The 22209-nt window shown below is 39.6% G+C and overlaps 1 protein-coding gene across 2 annotated transcripts in view; it reads left to right on the forward strand.

Moving 5' to 3' along the window:
- Positions 1-640: 640 nt before the first annotated feature.
- The window catches only part of LOC131692227 (zinc finger protein 99-like), a 28024-nt gene continuing 6455 nt past the window's right edge, over positions 641-22209 (forward strand). The window contains exon 1 of one of the 2 annotated variants that reach the window (XM_058979142.1): positions 641-682. The gene's annotated coding sequence lies outside the window, so the exon portion shown is untranslated. Of the gene's footprint in view, positions 683-11682; positions 11774-22209 lie in introns of those variants that run through there. The other variant, XM_058979141.1, reaches the window with a different exon arrangement.

Here is a 22209-nt window from a genome sequence, read left to right on the forward strand (position 1 = left end):
GGTTTCTAATATTATTCGCAGAGCTATATGTGTGCTGTTCCGAAATGCAATTAGTTGAGCACAGTACCTGCCGCACATCATTTACCGTTCCTCCTAAGTTAAGATAAATTCATGAAACTCTCCAGATCACGCGAGGAAAGAATATATCCGGCTAATAGGAAAGTGTCAGCTTTGTATCATACACAGCCGATCCTTCTCTCTGATAGTCATCACTGAATCTCCTACGTAGTCCAAAATATGAAGGAGTTTGACATTGGTACTGATTGGGTGTCGGTTTCGAGATGGAACTTCATTTATGGACCGATTTTTTTTAACCACAATAATACCCCGATAACAAATCGAAGAAGTGTATGAACCAAATGGTTGCAAATGGCTGTAATTTCAGAATAATCGCAAATAAAACTAAATTTCTTACTCGTTTCATTCATATTTTGGCAGTGGTAAGCTTTTTCCGAGAAGAAAATGAAGTTTTTGTTGTAAGCTACGACTCACTTGCGGGTGAAAAAAAGCAAACTATCACTTTGCCAGTTCATGAGCTGAATCATAGGTGTCGCATGACTAATTTTGGTTTTGCCGCAAATCGCCAATTGTGCCAAGTAAACAGTTTTTGAGTGAAACAAGAATAAAACTTGGGTTGTACAATTGCTTTTCATAATCGTTCGTCTTGAAATCAAGACTTTAAGTGAGTATGACGAAAACGGGGGCGTAAATTTTGGAGAAGATTGTTTAGGGAGCAATGTCAGGAGAAAACAGTGGGTATCTAAGTGTACCGTAACGACGATGGCAAATTGCGCACTGATTTAATCATGTTTTTCTGCTAAAGTCAAATGAGAGTAGATTGGAATATGATATTCATAATAGTGAATTGTAATTACTCTTGCAAATCAAATAAGGCTAATCTGGGCCTTTTACGGAAATATTTTATTTTTCAATTTCAATTCAATAGCAAAAACACTATGGTCGGTGCACTTTCCACTAACTTCACAAACTGACTTGTGGAGAATAGTTCACATTACAGCGCACGGAACAATCAAATTGCCCACATCACATTCCGTGTTAATGATATATAATCCTTCTTGCTCACATAGTGTAGATTCCTGCAAAGAAATCTATACATTTCTCGTAATTCGGCGTCTCTTCCATTTGATTAATGGTTGTTGTTAGTTTCTGTGGTCTATAATAATCTCTTACGCATACCAATGCACCGCCATGTCAAATACATGAAAGTGTCAAGCATATGGTAGAGTTCAAAAGATCGCCACCAGGCGGTGATAGTGTGCAAAGCGTAATGAATTTCGAAGTGATGATCACATTTTTTTTCAATGAATTGATCTTAGTGTCATGTTTGGTAGGTCTGTGGGTGTAGGCTGACTCTTAATTGATGTTTGTTGTTCGGTTCATTTGCCCATAACTACTTACGCACACCAATGCACTGTCATGTCAAATGGACAAATGTGTCAACCAGATTATGTAGTTGATAGAATCGCCACGATGGGGCGATAGTGCGCAAAGCGAATTTAAATTGGAAATGATGTGGCATGTCTGGTAGGTCTGTGGTCCTAGCATGCGTCAAAATTGTTAGTGGTGGTGTCAGAGACAGCCTATAAAACGTTGTATTGGTGACGTAGACGGTACCAAGCACCGAAGAAACAGTCACATACGAGCACAGAGGCAGTTTTCAATTTGACGCATGCTAGGATCTTCCCATATAACAACTTTGGCCGGAGGTGAACTTAAACATAGAATTTGTAAAATGTCGCCTCTTGGACGAGGAAATCAAGCGGAAGGGCATGTGTCGTGAACGGAGGCAGCTGAATAGCAGGAAGAAGTTTAAGTGCTTTGTATGTAACAAAGAGGTACACAAATCGTCCGATTGTCCCATCAAAAAGGGAGAAAAAAGTGATGAGAAAGTTCGCGAAAAATTACCATCGATATCTACGCCTATCGAGTGTCGTTTAAAGCTGCCTAGAGGTGATGAGCACACCCGTACCGCGAGCTTGTTGGTTGTCTAACGTACGCATCGCTTACAACAAGGCCCGATCTATTAGCAGCAGTGAATTTCTTTAGTTAATTTCAAAGTTGTCCGACTGATCAGCACTGGACCTACCTCAAGCGTGTGTTGAGATACATCAAGGAGTCCCTGGACATCGAACTGATGTATCGAGCTGATTCGAAGGCACCGCTCGTTGAGATTTTCTCGGACGCGGATTGGGACAACGATCTTGTGGACCGACCTTCGGTTAGCGGATGTTTGGTCAAGGTAGTTGGATGCTGTGTCGGCTGGGTGACCGCCAACAGAAGCTAAGCTGAACGCATTATGTGCAGCTGCGTGTTACGAGATTTGGTTGACTGCTCAATGATTTGGGAAAAGAAACTAAACTGCCAGTGTGATTTTATGTAGACGATCAGTCTACGATAAGGATTGCGGAAGATAGCAAAAACCACGGGCGTCTCAAGCTTCCCAAGTAACCTATAAGCATTATAACATAGCCTAAAATATGCTTTACATATAAAGCAATCTTAAAGAGCCGTGAAGCCCTAAATACTGATGTAATGCTGGTATTATGCCAGAAGAGGCGAAAAATAGTGCTTTTTTTTTTTTTATTCATTTCGTTTATTTGATAGGCACAAATGCGTTAGCTTGGCGGTGCCAAATGCTTTTGTTTTTACATTTTGGATATCTTAAAACTAGGAGGTTACAATGTTGAAATATTTTTTTTTACAAAGGAAAAGAAAGTTTACAGCTATCTTAAGACTAGAAATACGATTCAATATACAAAAGAGGGCCAAAAGATTTTTTTATGAAAAAAATTAAAACAAGGGATTCACTTTGATATACAAGAGGGGGAGTAATAGTATTTTACGAAATATTTTACGGTTATCTTAAAACTAACAATATAGTTTAGTACACAAAAGGGGGAACAAATATTTATGAGAAATTTCACAGAAATCTTAAAACTAGGGATTCAATTCTATTTACAAGATGGAGGACAAGAGTTTCAATAAAGAGTAAAAATTATAGCTATCTTAAAACTAGGAATACAGAATACTAATTTGAATTTTTTAACTAAAACTTATGCTTGGTCAAGATATTCAAAGGGTGGCTTATTTCCGCATCAGTGTAGCAGCAGTTGTATCAAAGACAGGGGAGAGACAGGGAAAGAAGAGCAAAACTTGCAACTTTCGCTCGAACGGCGGGGGGGGGGGGGGAGGGAGATCAGCGTATCAAATTTGCGCCTCAGTCTAGTAAGTCGTCGAGTACCGGATTGGCGGATGGTATTCTTCGGACCCGCGGGGAATCCTTCAAAAGTCATCGGACCTCGAGTCGCTCTCGCTTCAGTTTCCTTCTATGCAGGCGTAGTGGTAAGGGCGACGGCGGTTACATAGTGGCACTCTGGAGCTGATCGGTTCCACAAGGCAGGAGGAAACTCTAAAAACGAGAAATAAAAGAGAGGGGCTAAATTGGGATATTTATCGTTTTTATGAAGGTATAAATAAGGGACATATAGGGGAAATCACGAGTTGCCAGCATATCTCGGACTGGTACATTGGGTGGTCTACCTCGGGCCCGAAGGGATTCCTTTAACTGAGACCTGGCGTCACAATACCCGGCGCACACCCAGACAACGTGTTCGATGTCGTGATAGCCCTCGTCACAAGCGCACAGACTACTCTCCGCAAGCCCAATACGCCGCAAATGCGCATCCATGGTGTAGTGATTGGACATAAGTCGGGACATTACACGAATAAAATCCCGACCCACATCCATCCCCCCGAACCAAGGCTTCGTTGATACCTTTGGGATAATCGAATGTAGCCATCGTCCAAGTTCCCCATTGCTCCACGAGGTTTGCCAACTGTTGAGCGTCCTCTGACGACAAATACTAAAAAATTCATTGAAGCAGATTGGTCTTTCGTATATGTCACCATTTAATGCGCCCACCTTTGCTAATGAGTCGGCCTTTTCATTGCCCGGGATAGAACAATGAGAGGGGACCCAAACAAAGGTAATCTTATAAGATTTTTCAGATAACGTACACAAGGACTCCTGTATCTTCCCCAGAAAATACGGTAATTGCTTTTTAGGCTTCACCGCACGAAGAGCCTCGATAGAGCTGAGGCTGTCCGAAACGATGAAGTAGTGATCTGTGGGCAGAGTGTCGATGATCCCAAGGGTGTACTGAATTGCAGCTAACTCTGCGACGTAAACTGAAGCGGGATCATTGAGCTTGAATGAAGCGGTGATAGTATTGTTGAAGATACCGAAGCCAGTGGACCCATCGAGATTTGATCCGTCAGTGTAAAACATTTTGTCGCAGTCGACTTCTCGGAATTTATTATAAAATATATTGGGGATCACCTGCGGGCGTATATGGTCCGGGATTCCACGAATCTCTTCCTTCATGGATGTGTCGAAGAATACAGTAGAATCAGAAGTATCTAGCAAACGAACACGGTTGGGAGTATATGCAGAAGGATTAATGCTCTGTGCCATGTAGTCGAAGTACAAGGCCATAAATCGGGTTTGAGAATTAAGCTCGACGAGCCTCTCGAAGTTTTCAATTACCAACGGGTTCAGAATGTCGCATCGGATGAGCAATCGATATGAGAGTTCCCAAAATCGATTTTTTAGCGGAAGAACGCCCGCCAGCACTTCGAGACTCATCGTATGGGTCGAGTGCATGCAACCCAAGGCAATGCGCAAGCAACGATACTGGATTCTCTCTAGTTTGATGAAGTGTATGTTCGCAGCGGAGCGGAAACAGAAACACCCGTACTCCATCACCGACAATATCGTTGTTTGGTACAACCTGATCAGGTCTCCTGGGTGAGCACCCCACCATGTTCCAGTTATTGTTCGGAGAAAATTGATCCTTTGTTGGCATTTCTGTTTCAGATACCTAATGTGACATCCCCAGGTACCTTTAGAGTCGAACCAGACCCCGAGATATTTAAATGTGAAAACCTGGTTGATCGTTGCACCCATTATTAAAAGCTGGAGTTGCGCCGGCTCACGTTTCCTAGAAAAAACAACCAACTCCGTTTTCTCCGTGGAGAACTCAATACCCAGCTGAAGAGCCCAAGCAGACAAATTGTCCAAGGTATTTTGTAATGGTCCTTGCAAGTCGGCAGCTTTGGGCCCTGTAACAGAGACCACCCCGTCGTCTGCAAGTTGCCTTAGCGTGCATGAATTGGCAAGACAATCGTCAATGTCATTCACGTAGAAATTGTAGAGCAGGGGACTTAGACATGAGCCCTGGGGAAGACCCATGTAGCTAAATCGCGATGTTGTTAAATCGCCATGCGAAAAGTGCATGTGCTTTTCAGACAACAGGTTTAGCAAAAAGTTATTTAAAATTGGCGAAAGACCATGCTGGTGCAGCTTCTCTGACAGAGTGTTGATAGAAACTGAGTCAAAAGCCCCCTTAATATCCAAGAAGACTGATGCCATCTGCTCTTTGTTAGCATAGGCCATTTGGATTTCTGTAGAAAGCAACGCAAGGCAATCGTTCGTCCCTTTGCCTTTGCGGAAGCCAAATTGTGTATCTGACAGTAAGCCATTTGCTTCAACCCAATTGTCGAGGCGAAACATGATCATTTTCTCGAACAACTTCCGAATACAGGACAGCATTGCAATCGGCCGATACGAGTTGTGGTCGGAGGCTGGTTTTCCTGGTTTTTGGATGGCGATGACCTTCACTTGCCTCCATTCATAAGGGACAATGTTACCCTCAAGAAACTTGTTAAATAAATTCAACAGGCGCCTTTTTGCAGTGTCAGGCAGATTCTTCAGCAAGTTGAATTTGATTCTGTCTAACCCTGGGGCGTTATTGTTGCACGATAAGAGAGCAAGTGAGAACTCCACCATCGAAAACGGTGTTTCGTTCGCGGTATCGTGAGAAGACGCGGCGCGGTACGTTTTCTGTACCGGGACAGAGTCCGGACAGATCTTCTTGGCGAAAGCGAATATCCAACGGTTTGAATATTCCACGTTCTCGTTGGTACTATTATGATTACGCATACGTCGAGCCGTACCCCAAAGAGTGCTCATCGCTGTTTCTCTCGTTAACCCGTCGACGAACCGGCGCCAATAACTGCGTTTTTTGGCTTTCATTAGACTCTTCATTCGCCTTTCTAACGACGCGTACTGTTGATAGCTAGCGGGTAACCCGTCTTCCCGGAAGGCCTTATATGCAGTGGACTTTTCCGCGTACAGCTCTGAGCACTCTTTATCCCACCACAGGGTGGGAGACCGTCTATGGGTATTCGCGCTGGGTACTGGTTTAGTCTGAGCTTCATTCGCACTGTCGAGAATCAAGCCAGCCAAAAACCTGTACTCTTCCTCCGGAGGAAGTTCTTGAGTGGATTCGATTTTAACGGATATCGCGGTCGCGTAACTCTTCCAATCAATGTTCCGTGTGAGGTCATACGATACATTGATTGTTTCCGATGGTCTTGAACCGTTAGCAATTGAAATCACGATAGGCAAATGATCGCTACCGTGGGGATCAGGGATCACCTTCCACATGCAATCTAACTGTAGCGATGTCGAGCAAAGCGATAAATCCAACGCGCTTGCGCGTGCTGGTGGTGTAGGAATCCGCGTCATTTCTCCCGTGTTTAAGATGGTCATGTTGAAATTATCGCAAAGATCTTGGATTAATGTTGATCTATTATCATCATGAAGACAGCCCCATACCGTACCGTGCGAGTTAAAGTCTCCCAGAACTAGCCGCGGTGCCGGTAAGGATTCCGTGATATTACAAAGCGTTCGGTCCCCTACCGAGGCTCTAGGAGGAATGTAGATGGAAGCAATGCAAAGGTCTTTACCTTTGATTAAAACTTGACAAGCGACAATTTCAATGCCTGGTGTCGAAGGGAGGTTAATTCGGTTGAAAGAATAGCACTTTTTGATCCCCAAAAGTACTCCTCCATAGGGGTTTTCTCGATCCAGACGAATTATATTAAAGTCGTGGAAGTTGAGATTTATATCGGAAGTTAACCAAGTTTCACATAATGCGAAAGCATCACATTTTAAACTATTTAGTAAAAATTTAAAGGAATCGATTTTCGGGAGGATACTTCTGCTGTTCCACTGTAGAACAGTGATCGAATCGGTGACCTCGTTCGATGACTTAGCCATCGAAGGATACGATCGCTGCAAGGAGGGGCCACTTAGTAGTCAACTGCTTCAAAAATGTTTGCACTATAGGGAGAAAACGTATCAGAAGGCTTTTAAGAGGATCAGTAACATTGAAAGCTGTGAAAATTAAGTCCACTATGTCAGAAAATTTCATTAGTCCGCTACTGGACTGAGTATCTGTTTGAAAAAAGGGGACACTTGGGGTTTTGGATGTCCCTGGAAGTGGTGGGTACTCCTTGTTAGAATTAATATTTCCAAGTCCTGGAGCAAATTGCTTCGGCTTTTGTGCATCACTTCCGTTGGATTTATTGGTTGTAGATGGCGCACTCTGAGTGGACGACACCTTGGCACCCTTACGAGGCAATGTAGGGGAGGCTGGATTTCTCCTCTTCCTGGATTCCCCTGGGTTAACCAAAGATGTTCCCTCTCGTGGGTCGTCAGATTCTTGCTCAACGTTAACCAAACCAGCATAGGGATTTTCGGACAGGACAGATGGCGAAGCATTCTTTAGCATTTCTGCATAAGAACGCCTTGAGCGTTCCTTAAGGGAGCGCTTAATTTTATCCCCGCGCTGCTTGTACGCAGGGCATGATTTAAGAGCATGTGAAGGGCCCCCGCAGCAAATACACTTTTCAGTTTCTTTGTCGCAAGAGTCATCCTCATGCTCTCCTTCGCATTTGCCGCATCGTTTCTTATTTCCACAATATGTGGCTGTGTGGCCCAACTGCTTGCAATTGCTGCAGCTCATGACCCGCGGTACAAACAGGCGAACTGGTAGGCGAACCCTGTCAAGGAGGATGTAGTTGGGAAGAGAGGACCCGGCGAATGTCACCCGAAGCGAGCCTGATAGAGAGTAGGTAGTCTTACCTCCCTCGGTGTTTGCGGTATACAATTGTTTGCATTCTAAGATCTTAATCTGTTCAAGAGAGGGGTCCTTAAAGCAGCCAACCCCGTGCTCCAACAGTTCTTCGCATTTCAGGCCCGGTTCGGACACTACCCCATCGATTTCACAGGCCACACAAGGCACGTACGCTTTAAATTCCCGCGTAAAGCGCTCACAGCAAGCAATCGCGTTTGCCTGGCCGAGATCACTCACTAGAACACGTATCTTGTTTGCCCGAACACGTGTTATCTGAGTTACGGCCGGGTAATTAGCAGTCAGATCTCGAGAAAGTTTTAATATATTAACCGGTTTCTCTCCGGTCCGAAAATATACCACCCATGGCCCAGAGGAACCTTCTGGGTACTGCTTTATACGGGGAGCAATGCGAGTATTAGGGGGATCAGGGACTTCCATGATTGCATCAGATGGTATTTCGCCCTCGGCCATTTAAGCACGAGGGCAGAGCGTTATATAAACGGGAATGTGTCTTATTATTTGATTACAAGGTAGAGTAAAAGTAGGGAAAAGGAAAGAAAGCAAACGAGGAAAAAAAATAAAGCAAAACTTATCTGCAAACAACGTCGATTGTTCCGCACCAGCGAAAACAATGTACTGGATTTACTGTCGGCACCAGCAGAACGGCTGCTAACGAACGAACAAAGGATGACCTTGACTCACTAAAATTTACACACCGAGCACCACTGTGAAATATAACGATCCGTTCCGTTCAAAGGTTGGGAGACGTATGAAAAAAATAGTGCTATTACTGTGCAGAGATTGACAACTCGTTTCTGCAGTACTAATGCTATTATATAGCACCAGCGCAAAAATGTCCAATTTGAAACTCCTAATATTGGCATTACAAATGCTATTAGAAAATTTCAGCCGGCTGTCATTTTCCGGTATGGTTTTAAAACCATTTTTTATTTTTCCTTTTTGTATGATGAGCAAAAAAGAAAAAAATTAAAATGTTCTTAATGTAATTGACTCTCTTCTAATGCATTGTAATGAATACTCTTAATAGGTTTTCGTTCTAACATGATATGAATGTTTTACGAAAATTACCGTTAATAAGTCTCGAACGGAGGTACCTTGTCTCGTCCTGTATTTGGCATTACAATAGCATTACATCGGCTTTCTGTTTGTTCTATAATGGCACTAAATGCACATGAAAAGCTACATTCTTTAAAGATCCTTGAAGCATGCACGCGTTATATCAGCTTTATATATGCATATAGAGCAAGCGACTGGTAAAGACCGTTCTGCCAGATTTCTATCGGGTTAGCTAAACTACAGCGAACTCGGTTTTGCTCGCATTTTCTGGCAAATTCTGACAGGAACCGAACAAAACCCTGGCACAACTCGGAAATAAACCGTGCAATTTCTACCTGGTAGAATTTTGGCACGAATCGAGCAAAGCATCTGACAAAGTTGTGATAGGAAGTGTACAGAAACCCAATCAAAAAGGGCAAGTTGCTGGCTGACAGTAGCCTATTTGCCAACTCGGATGCGCTAATTGCCCTTCAATTTGTCAGAAAATTGCTGGCAATTAGGGAGCTATTTCAAATGCAACTTTTGGGCGATTCGCGCCGTTATTTTTTTGCCTAGTCGCCCTTAAATCGGCCACGGAACGCGCCATTTAATCGCCCTTAATTGAAAATTTCAAATAATACTTATTTTCGGATTTATTATCCACTCACTTAAACTTATCAGTATACTAGGTAATTACCACCAAACTACAGGAAGAATCAATGGTGAAATTGATATTGCACACCAAAACTTACCACAATCTGACTTTTATTAATACTTTCGGTCAGAGATCTTGTTCCACTGTACTTATACACGATTCCACAATTTCCCACATTCGTTGGCTAAATGAAGTGCACTAGACAAACAAAACACAAGCGAAAACACGTCAATTGTTAATTTTTTTTTAACTTAAGCCAAACATGAACCGTCATGTTTGAAACACGCAAAAAACAACCAAGTCCATTTCAGCCGCCAGAAAATTTGTCTAATGGCGATTTCGCTTGAACCAGAAACTGAGTCAGGTTCTAACCCCAACTGCTGTCAGTTCATACATTTTGACAGCAGTTGGGGTTAGGAACTGACTCAGTTATGCCTCAAACGAAAACCACATAAGTATTGAAATTGCCTCTAAATCGCACTCGCAAATTGCATTTTGTTCCTAGGGGCTATTAGCACAGGCAAGTTGAGTCAAACGTCAAACTGTGTCAATCGCCTGACCATGTTCGTCCGCATTTTTTTTGACCGGGAAACCTCTCCGTACATTCCTGGCTGAATTCTGACTAAAAACGAGCAGCATCGGTTAGTTTAACCATTTCTGTCAGAAACGGTTGAGCGAATTTCCTGCCAGAATTCTCACTCAAATCTTGCAAAATACTGGCAGAAACAGCTAGAATCAATTCGACACAGATCTTTCATTAGGGCCTAAGTCGCAATGTACTCAAATGGAGAAAAATCAGTTTCAATATTCGGCGATGCTTTTCTAAATGTAGTTTTTATTGTAGGTATAAATTACTTTATGACCATGTTTTTCCGGAAGCATCTTTGGTTAAACCTTATGGCAATATAACAAAAAATTTAATTCCTATGTGCTTTTAGTGGGTAGAAACTAAAAAAATGCTTACGCCCAATTTGCATCCCAGTCGTGATTTCGCCCTTCAGCAACCACCATTTGCGGAAGGGCTAAACTGTGTACATAATTTTCAGAAGGGCGCGGTAAATGGGCTAAACTGACTTTGTCTTGCTGGGTAGGGCTGGGAAAATGGGCGAGCTTGACAGTATACTTTTTAATAGGGCTCAGCAAATGGGCGCATAGAAACCCAATGTAAATGAAAGGGCGCGTGAATCTTTTCTTCGAATTACATGAACATATCGAAATATTCGAATGTTTATGTGCAACAACTATCGAGTAGACATGATCATAGTAGATATTGCTTATCATTTATATAATAGAACCGCCGTTTAAAGAATAATTTTGTGAATAACAACCGTACGCCCGGTTCTGTCAAAAAATGTAAGTTTAGCCTTTATATTCCATATGATAAGAAGGGCCTAAGTCGAAATCTCGAAGAAAATGCACGTTTCGCCGTTTAGTTTTCTTTAATTATAAATCGAACTAAAAACCATTTTAACTAATTTTCACCTCAATCTTGTAGTATGTTTGTCGCATAATGTCATAATAGCGAAAACGCAGTTTGTTTACATTTGCGATTTAAGCCCTAATGAAAAATCTATGTCGAATTTCGCTTTGCTCAACTTCTGCTAACTTTTTGCTTGGGCACGGTCTCTGGTGATTATTTTACAAGTATAAAAGTAAAACACTCAAAAGTGCCAAAATATTCCCACCTCTCTCCATCTATAGCGGACCCTACACGAGACAAGAATATTGTTAATAAAAATATTGACAAGACTACTTCAATCCGTCAATCCCATTTAAATTATACAGAATCGGTATTTTCATAGTGTCCTTACATGATCAATATATTGATCAATAATTGGTTTACTGTCAATATTTCTGCTCGTGTAGGGTCCGCATGGGCCGAACCGTCATGCAATCACATATACTAATGCATTGTACGATTGGGGATACCGCATATGTAATGACATTGGTCTCGGTTCTGTCGGTAAACGTCATAATCGTAAACATTGATTGGAGTTGGTGAATATAATCAATAAACCAAAAGTAACGAAGTGCCGAGTGAATTGTGCTTATTTGAGAGGTAGATATACTGCTGAATGCTTTGTTTATCTAAGTTTCTGATTAACCAAACCATTTTTGATTGAGGCTCATGCCGTTTTATTTTCTTAAACGCGATCACGTAGCGTTCAATCACTAATTGCCAGTGTGGCCAGTTTGTATTTTTTTTTAAATATTGGTAGGCTCACCTCAACTTTATGACTTAGGGGGCTTACAGAGTGGCGGCGAGAAGCTGAGCTGGGGCTGGTACTGACAGTAGGAAGCGAGATGCGAGAAACCTGCTTGCCGCATATCAAATGGAGCCTGTCACAGCAAAAGCAGGCAGTCGGCGCCGACTGCCTGCTTTTACTGTGACAGGCTCCATTTGATATACTGCAAGCAGCCCCTGCTCAGCTTCTCTCCACCACTCTGTAAGCACCCTTAATCCATGTGCAGTTGTGTTAGTGCGAGATTGAGGTTAAATCGGGTGGAAATTTTGCCAAATAAGGTTAAATTAGGTGGAGAATCGCTGTGTGCGTGTCCTATTTCGTATACTTATATGTCCATACACATTGCAAATGTGTTGGCGTCCTAGACATCAAATAAGTCAATACGCGCTCATTCATAGCAACTCAAATTGAGTGGCTGGCCACTATTTGAGAAAAAGTGCACATTACACGGAAACGAAAAACTACCTAAAATTGAGTTCCTTTGACTCAATCTCGTGGTATCGTGGGGGAACTTAAAATTAGGTAAACCGTGGTGAAGGTAGTTTCCATTTAACCACGGCAAAAATTACAACTCATTTTTTATACTCAAATATAAGTTGAATTTACCTAATTTTGAGTATACTCCAAACAACTCAAAAGTACGTTCCTCCACGGAAGACCTCGACTGAGTCAAATCTCTCGTTTTGTTTTTGACAGCACTAATAAGTGCGAAAGCGACGCACAACTCAAAAGTAAGTTAAAAGAACTTATTCTACAGGTTGTTTTATTTAACCGTGTAGGCAATTCATGAGACGTTTCTGATCAGCTGATTATTTCTTGTTTACTTATTCTGACGTTACTCCGAGGGGTGCGACGTCCGACAATATCGTTGATTCGATCCAACATCAAACGAATCGGACTAACAAAGTTGTTTGTCGGACGAGTTTTTCTGTTCGCAGGAGTAGACTTGGTGACAGAACCCACCGCTGAATTGTCAAACAAACGTCTAATGGATTGCCTAATAGTCAAAAAATGAGTGTCTCGTTTACTCCGTTTTAAGTTTGAGATACAAATGTCAAATTTGAGTACATTTCACTTAAAAAGCAAATGCGAAAAAAATATTTAGTATTGATTCGTTATAATGTACAAAAGTTGTGATCGATTCGCTTCACCCAAATTTCTAAAAAATCGCGACAAAATTTTTTTTTTCATGATGAAACCCTTCATTCCCTTAATCTTGGTTTTAAAAATGTTGAATTTGGCTTTCTTATCATAAATGGTCGGGTAAAATGTTATGCTATTTCAATACATATTTGGAAAATGTAATTTGTAAAAAATATAAGTTTTATTTTATAGGCGAACAAATATGATGTCTGAAGCCTGCATGTCAGTAGATTCCACCCAAATGTTTCTTTCGATTACATGGTTAGGTTTGCAAAATTTGTTTTGATACCAAGTCGGTCGACTTCATTGTATTTAGTATTGTACATTGCTGTATGATTGAACCGAGCTGTTCTGGAGAATTATCCTCCTGCGAAAAGCGAAACCATACTTCCTCATCACGATCTTCCTTTTTGCAACCATAAACTACACGGGTTTATTTGCAAAAATCTTGAAATAATCTTCTGTGTTTATTGGCCTATAATCACAGGTTATTATTATGAAGCTGGGTGGATTTATTGTTGAGAAGTGTATCATTTTGCTCGATCTTTAACTTGCTGCATAGAACGTCAACATGCAATGTGTGCCCAACAGATGCTTTGACTGTATGTGTAGCAAGAGCCCTATTCGCGATCTAAAGCTGGATGTAGACCGCAAGATGACACGAAAGTGCAATGATGATGTTTCTATTTTAATCTGACAAAACGCAACTACAAGTAAATTTTGAATTTTAAAAACTCAATGTTATAATTAAATGTTACTTCTTCCAATGAAAAGTAATATTGATGAAGAAAATACGTTTCCTACATCTGAAAAACATCGAAATGGTAAATTTCTTGTTACATCACTAAGAGTTCGTTCTTCCGGATTCAAAATTGCGAAAGAAACGAAAATAAATTTCGAGAAAACTTTTACCTCTATTGACGACAGGAATATAGCAAACAGTGATGCCAATTATAAATACACTCGACAGGTTGTACACTGAGAAACAAAAATATGCATGGTTAGCATACTTTCTATTCCCGTCTCTTTTCTTCTGCTGTGATTTTTATGCATTTTCATGCATATACTTCTAGTAAGCATTCAATGAGTGGATAGACCGAATATGTCCAATGCATAAAATTTACAGCAGAAGAAACGAGAGGCAGATAGAAAAGTATGCTATCGATGCATAAATAAAATTCTGCGTGTAGGTTTAAATCGAACTGAGGCGAGATCTAGGGGCAGATCACTCTAAGAATGTATAACAAATTTGCATCAAATTAGAAAAAATGCATTTAATTTGCATTTTTGCATCAACTTTGCACCCCCTCGCAAAAAAGTTTGTTTAACAAACGTCCTACACTGATCCATTTTGTTCGACGTTTTGTTAAATGTACACGCTCGTAAAAAGTTACTCAGATTCTGAGTACTTTTAACTCAGTTTTGAATGATGTTCGTAAACGTCAAAAATTGAGTTGTCATGTATAATATCTCTGAGTAACTCTGACTCTATTTTTGGGTATTACACAAGAAACCGTTTTGGAGTTACCAAACGGAAAAGCCGTTTCTCGCCAAGTTAAAAATTCCAAGCGTCATCCGCCATTTTCCATTAGTAGGTACACGCTCGTTTAGTTATCGCTCATCACTTTTTCACAAATAAAAATTTGTTCAAATATTTATAATAGTTGAAGCTAGAGTTGTGTGTAAAATACATTTTAATTGAAAGAGTGGATTTGAACAACCAGCATGCAGAAGATTTCGGAAGAGGTGGATGCTGAAACTGCAATGAAGTTGCGAGGTAATATTCACGTTATATTATATATATATATATATATATATATATATATATATATATATATATATATATATATATATATATATATATATATATATATATATATATATATATATATATATATATATATATATATATATATATGTATATATATATATATATATATACTGGAAAAAAAGTGTAAGGTTTCAGGTTTCTCATGCCATGTGCCAAATTGTGGGAAGATGATTCCTGGACACGTGGATGAATTGAAGGAACACTTCCGGTTGGTACACAATTTGAACACCAGCAAAGCAGCCGCTCAACCTTTCCTTTGTTCAGAATGTGGTTCACTGTACCAGAGGTTTAAGAGCTTGAAACGGCACATAGAGAGTGTTCATCCACTAATTACAGAAAATTCTACAAATATTTCATACGACCATGACGCTGTTGAACAAATTCAAAATAATCATCCGGAAAATATGCTCGTAGATGATGATTATCTGTTGAGAATAACGAATACTATATTCTTTAAAACGGCGCCGTCGTTAGTATTAGTAGAAAATTAGTAAATTCGCCACAGATTTGCGAAAAGATGTATCTCTTCCCGAGACAAAAATCAAAAAGTTCTTACAGGTTACCTCGAATCTTATAGAAGATTACGAGTGTTACATGTTGAATCTATTCAGAGAATTTTTGAAATCGAAGTCGATCCCATTAAACGATACCGACGCTTTGAAATTTATAAACGACGCTTCTTTGGATGGAATTTTTGCAGACGTAGCTTCTCCAAAAGACAACCTAGCATATTTGTCTGGAGTTGCGGGTTGTGCTGTGCCAAACCCTAGGGAAGAAGTCTTGGGAAGAACTAGAATCACTAAAACTGTCCCCGCGATTACCAAACTAGGCAAAAGAAAAAGTGTACAAATAGTGAAAGACGTTGCTCACTATATTCCACTAACCAGCATTTTAGCACTGGTTATGAAGAATCCCGGAGCTCGCAAGATGATAGCAGAAGAAGCAGTGAATGACGATATCTTGTGCGGTTTCAAAGATGGTCAACGTTTCAAAACACACCCATTCCTGACACGGTTTCCCGATGCATTACGACTCTCGCTTCATCTGGACGATGTCGAATATCTGAACCCTTTGGGATCACGCAAATCAAAAAAAAAACTTACCAATTTCAGTGTTAAAATTGAGAATCTCCACCCCGCAATTAATTCATCCTCCAACAGGATATATCTAACGCTTACAGTTCGCTCAAGAGATGTAAAAAAATATGGCTACAATAACGTTATGAAACCGCTGATTCAAGATTTGCGTGAGCTTGAATCAGATGATGGTGTTGTAGTACAATATGGGAGTGAAAAGTTTACGATGAGGGCAGTTCTAGTGCATGTTTTGGGGGACACGCTGGCAATTCATGAAATTTTCGAGTTAATGGGGCCCCAATCAAGTCTATTCTGTAGAATGTGCTATGCGACGCGTACTGCACTTCATTGTGGAAACATTGGTGATACCTTCCCTCATCGCACTGAAGAAAGCATACAAGGTGATTTAAATGCTCTTCAAAGCGGAACTAAAACACCTTCACAATGCGGAATCATTCGAAAATCAGCACTGAATGAAGTTAAATATTTCAACATAGCGGAAAATAACACGTTTGATCCAATGCATGATCTTTTGGAAGGCGTCGTCATGGTCGTAATCAAATGTGTTTTGAACGAAGCTGTAAATATCCATAAAGTGATAACGATTAGTCAAGTCAACCAAATTATACAGCATTACGAATACGGTATAACTGAATCGGCTGATAAACCTACCGCTAATTTTACTTGCGAGAAGTTAAAAGCACGTGGACATGCTATTCCTCAGTCAGCTTCGCAATGTTGGCTTCTCCTTCGAGCATTCCCTTTTATGTTCAACCAGATTCTCGGATTTAATTCAAATTTATCATCATTGCTTAGAGCTCTCATGAAAATAACTTATTATAGTTTCTCCAATAAGCTAACATTGAATCAGATTAACGATCTGGAAAACGAAATCGAATGTTTTTACAAGTTGTTCAAATCCTGCTTCCCTGCCATCAACCCTACCAATAAATTCCATCACATCTCTCATTATCCCTACATAATTCGTCAGGATGGGCCAGTTGTTAATCATAGTTGCTTACGCTTCGAAGCGAAATTCAAGGAGTCGAAATCCCAAGCGAAGACATGCAACAATTTCATCAATTTAACAAACAGCTTTGCTAAGCGCCTGAATCTAGCACAGATAACCACTATTCTTGACCATTCATACGAAATTGGTACGGTAGATATCGTTTCGTCAAAGCACATACACAAAAAATCTCTAAGTAATTTACTCCTGATCCGGGATCTACCAGATTCAATCAAATATATAAACCATATGAAAATAAATAACACAAGCTTTCGGCCGGGACTGATAGCGAAATACCAAGTATGCAACGAAATGTCCTATGGTTTGATAATAGATATATTGCAATCGGATAATCAAATTGTTTGCCTAATACAGCATCTCGAATGCGAATATTGTTTACAATACAACAGTTACAAACTCAAAACTGACAGTCAAGTTATTCGCATATCACACAAGAACTTGCAAACGAAAAAAACATACAACTTATGGAGTATATACGGAGATTCAGAAGAAAACTACTATATAAGTTTGAAATATGTAGATAGTTAGTAGGGAAATAAACTTGGAAATAAATTTATAATAAAATAAACAACAATCAAGAAGGTAGTGCAAACAACTTGAGATGTCACTTTAAACCTTTATATATACTTATTCGCTCTTTTCAGCCCAAAAAATAAACGATCAGAACCTAGTTCTGCTCAACGATGCCGACCTAGTTGAAATGGGGATAATCGAAAAAGGATCCCGTCTAACAATTCTTAACATAATAAAAAACTATAGTTCTGAAGCTAATCCGACCAAAGATAAAATTGATGAGACTTCCACTAATGTTCAAAATTTGGTAAACTTTCTACTATAATTACTGTAAGCGCTTGTCGTACTATAGGGACCGTTCATAAACCACGTAGACCGAAATTTGAGAATTTTTAACCCCCCCTCCCCCCTAGTAGACCTTAGTAGACTTTTACCAACCCCCCTCCCCCCGCCAAAAGTCTACGTAGACTTTTAATTTTTGCCTTTCTCATATAGAAATCACTCTGAAAAACGTCAACCTAATTTTTTTCGACTCGCATAGGGTTTCTGGATTTTAACAGGGGCGTAGTTGATGGTTTACGGAGAGGGGTTACACCCCCCCCCCTCTACTGTTCGCGCCCCTCCTTTAAAAATCTCCTTAAATCACCCCTCAGACCAACACCCCATCCAGCCCTCATACCTCTCCCTTTCAACCCCATCATTTTTAAACCACCACTAGATCACAAAGCATACCAATTTAAGCTGGGGAGTCGTTCGTTCATGGGACTTTCGCCCTCTTCACATACCCACCCCCGCATGACAAAATGAGTTAGCAAGCAGATAACATTGATCTAATGCTGATTAGGCTAATGGAGTATGATATTTTTTTGTTTCAAGTGTTTCACCGTCGACACGTAGCTCATCAAGTTCGTGGCTGGCATGCCATTGTGTATAAGTGCAAAGTGTACTAAGAATGTAATGGACATTTCCACGATTATGTTGAACATAAAAAGCCTCCGTGCCATAGTTTAGAGAAATGAGAAAGGCACAATTGCACCGCTAGGAGGATTAAAATAGGTTTTTTTTATTCGCAGGAAATGTGAATTTAGCAAGAAGCACATTATAATGTTCAATTAAAAATAAGCGTTCAGATTTATTTCAAGCTTTTTAAATATTAAAGAAAGATTTTTCACATTGGTTTTTTGTCTATGATTGATCAAATCAATTAATACCGATTCAACGTGCTTTCCAGCGTTTGTGTAGCGGAATACTTCTTTTCAAGGTTAGTCACTCAAATATATGTAAAAAGATACATTGCTATAACTAGCTTAAATTTTGGCCGAAGTGCGACCTTCACCAACAATGCAGAATTGCTAAAAACTTTTTGAGCCTTACTGGTGCATTTAAAATTGTTAAATTATAAGAAACAATTACAAATCAATACTGTCGATGTGTGCTATCATCTAGACTAAAATAATAAACCAAACATGCACACAAATTTATTTCTAAGATAATAAGATAATCTAAATTGCCTTATTTGATTAAGGGAACGAAGCTATTTAAATCTTCCCAAAAATATTTATATTTCTTATGTAATTAATAGCCGTATCACCTTAGAGTATTATCGCAAAGTATCAAAGTTTAACTTCGAATATTTTCGAAGATAAATATAGTAGAGCCGGTTTGCACGGAGTTGCATAGGGTCAAGACGTAAAATTTAACGGGTGTTTAAAGATTTTGAAATCAGTGTAAATGATTGCAACTGATTAACTCGAGTAAACACTTTGTTGTAGAAGTTTAACTACACTACTGCTTTAACCACTGAAATTATTAAATAAAAATAAAAAAATTAATCTACTTATTGTTAAAAATCGGGTGTTTTGTTGTTACAATGCTTAACTTTGAACATTTTTTAACGTTTTATGTTTCATGCATTTAATAGTCCATGCATGTCTGCTAACTAGTGGTGCTTCAGATGATTTCACAGTCAAAATCTTCCGACGAGAGGAATTTTTGGCGATCGTCTTTGGAACTGTCATTTTGTATTATTCCCAGATCAAAACTATATCAAAATATACGCAAGAAACAAAAAATCGTGGGTTCTGGGTTGAGTGGTCGCTTAACGAGTAGTTACCTCAATAGTGCACTAGCTCTGAAGTTTCTGCATAAATACTGAATAGACCGATATTTTGAATACAACTCTCTTTAAATCCCATTCATAATTAGTAATACGAGAATAACAAAAAATAAAAGTCTACGTAGACTTTTTCAAAGACCCCCCCTCCCCCCTCGTAGACAAACGTAGACTTTTGCCAGACCCCCCCGTCCCCCCTATGAGTCTACGTGGTTTATGAACGGCCCCATACATATTTAACGTTTTCAGATTAACCGTTCGACATTCGAAGATGACGCAAAATTCCGAATGAAAATTTTGTATCCAATTTTGGATCAAGGGATCGTACCAGATAAGGACGGTTTAAATCATCTTACACGAGTCGCATGCAAGCAAATGGAGACTCAAATAATGGACGGTCAAAGGCAAGTAGAAAGTTTTATTTGTTACTCTACTAGTGCATCAAACTATGAACACTCCTTAAAGTGTGATAGAATGAATTGTTTACATTGAACCGCACGAGTCTCTCCGCTAGAGCAACCTTGCGGCGAAATGCGCAATGCCTATACATATTTATAGGGCTTACGGCCAATTTCTTTATCCTCGCTTAAATTTTAAACCGGGTTCACCAGTACGTTTAAACCTGGTTAAGACGTTAGGCGAGAATGAAGAAATCGGCCCTTAGTAGTCCTTCGAGCAAATATGCAGGTGATCTAACACTGTCTATGAGCAGAGAAAAGCAATGCCTTTCGTTGTGAAGCTTCTATTTCAAAAAACATCGTAGTCAATCAGTATCATGCATTATTACTTCATTGAGCCTATGAAACTATGAAGTATGCATAGTAATGAAGCACGGCCAAACAACTTCACTTCTGATTATAAATATAAAGAAATGTATGAAACACAGTACAAACTGCTAGAGGAAACCACATAGTTATCAGTTCTTCGCATCCTGATTTCAATATTGACCATTCTTTACACATCTTCAATCTGGTTCGATTTATAAACTTCGGCATAAGAACGTACATGCGTCTTTGACGGTGGTACTTAGAAAGCGTAATTCGTCATGTTCCGGCACAAAATTATAAAGACGACCGACGACGACGAATTATAATAACTTAAACATTTAAACCAACAGAATTTAAAGGTATACAATTTCTGTTTATAGCGAGCGTGTTTATTTGTTTACATATACAGTTCAATCGTAAATCGACCAAAGGGTCTAACTAAGCCGCAATGTCGTTGAATCGAGCAACAGCGATGCCAGATTTACAGACTGTGGACAGATTTGCTGCACTGAGAAACAAAAATATGCAGAATTAGCATACTTTCATTCCCGTCTCTTTTGCTGTAATTCTCGACGAACATATGATTACGGCCTAAAAGCCAACCGTCAAAATCCACTTTGAATGGAAATTCCAGACAAACCGTTACTAGTCGAACACAGCTCACAACAGTTTATGAAAGAGAAAACTTTTCTCTTTCGTTTACTACCAACATCTGTGATTGGCGTGTAACGGTTTGTCCGGAATTTTCATTCAAAGTGGATTTTGACAGTTGGCTTTTAGGCCGTAATCATATGTTTGTCGAGAATTTTCATGCATTTTCTAGCATATACTTCTAGTAAATATTCAATGAGTGGATAGACCGAATACGTCCAATGCACAAAATTTGCAGCAGAAGAAACGAGAGGCAGATCAAAAAGTATGATATCGGTGATTAAAAAAAAGTTCTGCGTATGCCTGGTCCAGACATTTACAGACTTTTAAAACAGTAATAAACTGACCGATTTTCTTCAGAAAATAATAGATGTGTCCCAGCATGCAAAGAATTACGAATCAAATACCGTTCATACTTTTACCATTTAGATTTTTTTTAAGAAATTTAGAACTTAATCTTTCACGGAATCTTTTTGGTCTTTTTCGGAGTAACGAACCAATGATCTCTAAATGCGCAGGTATCCTTCTGTTGATCAACAGCATGCGGCAGCTGTTCAAATCGTAAAATTATTTCCACAACTTAGTAATACGCGAGTCACACCAACTGCTCCTGATGAGGTTTGTTATTCTATGCTTATTTAATTTCTCTAATATAATTATAATTATTTTCATGCTAGTCATTTTTCTTTTGGCGCAACGGAGGCAAGGAAAAGGGTGCTCATACTGGCATGATATTTCATCGCATCCGGAATGTCATCAAACAGCTACCTGCAGGAAAACATAAATATAATCGAGGAACTATGCCTGTAGAAGAGTCCGTTTCAACTGAACTTGTAGAGCGGGCTCAATTGCTCCGAGTAATGCTTGCATCGGCATCAGTAGCAGAACATATTTGTGATGAAATGGACCGATGCTTTCCAGTCATCAAACTGTTATTAAAAGAAAAGAAACCCGTTAATGATATCTTGGATATGTTTCCACACCTGTGTTCATATGAAGGATTGGTGGTAACATGTTTATTTTTTATTATTTACTATTTCACTTTATGGTATTCACGGAACATATGAATATTTATATCATATCACTTTTTCTAGATTCGTCAAATGTTTGAGAGATTGTATCCTA

Source organism: Topomyia yanbarensis, chromosome 3, assembly GCF_030247195.1.
Source record: "Topomyia yanbarensis strain Yona2022 chromosome 3, ASM3024719v1, whole genome shotgun sequence".
Classification (NCBI taxonomy): Eukaryota; Metazoa; Arthropoda; class Insecta; order Diptera; family Culicidae; genus Topomyia; species Topomyia yanbarensis.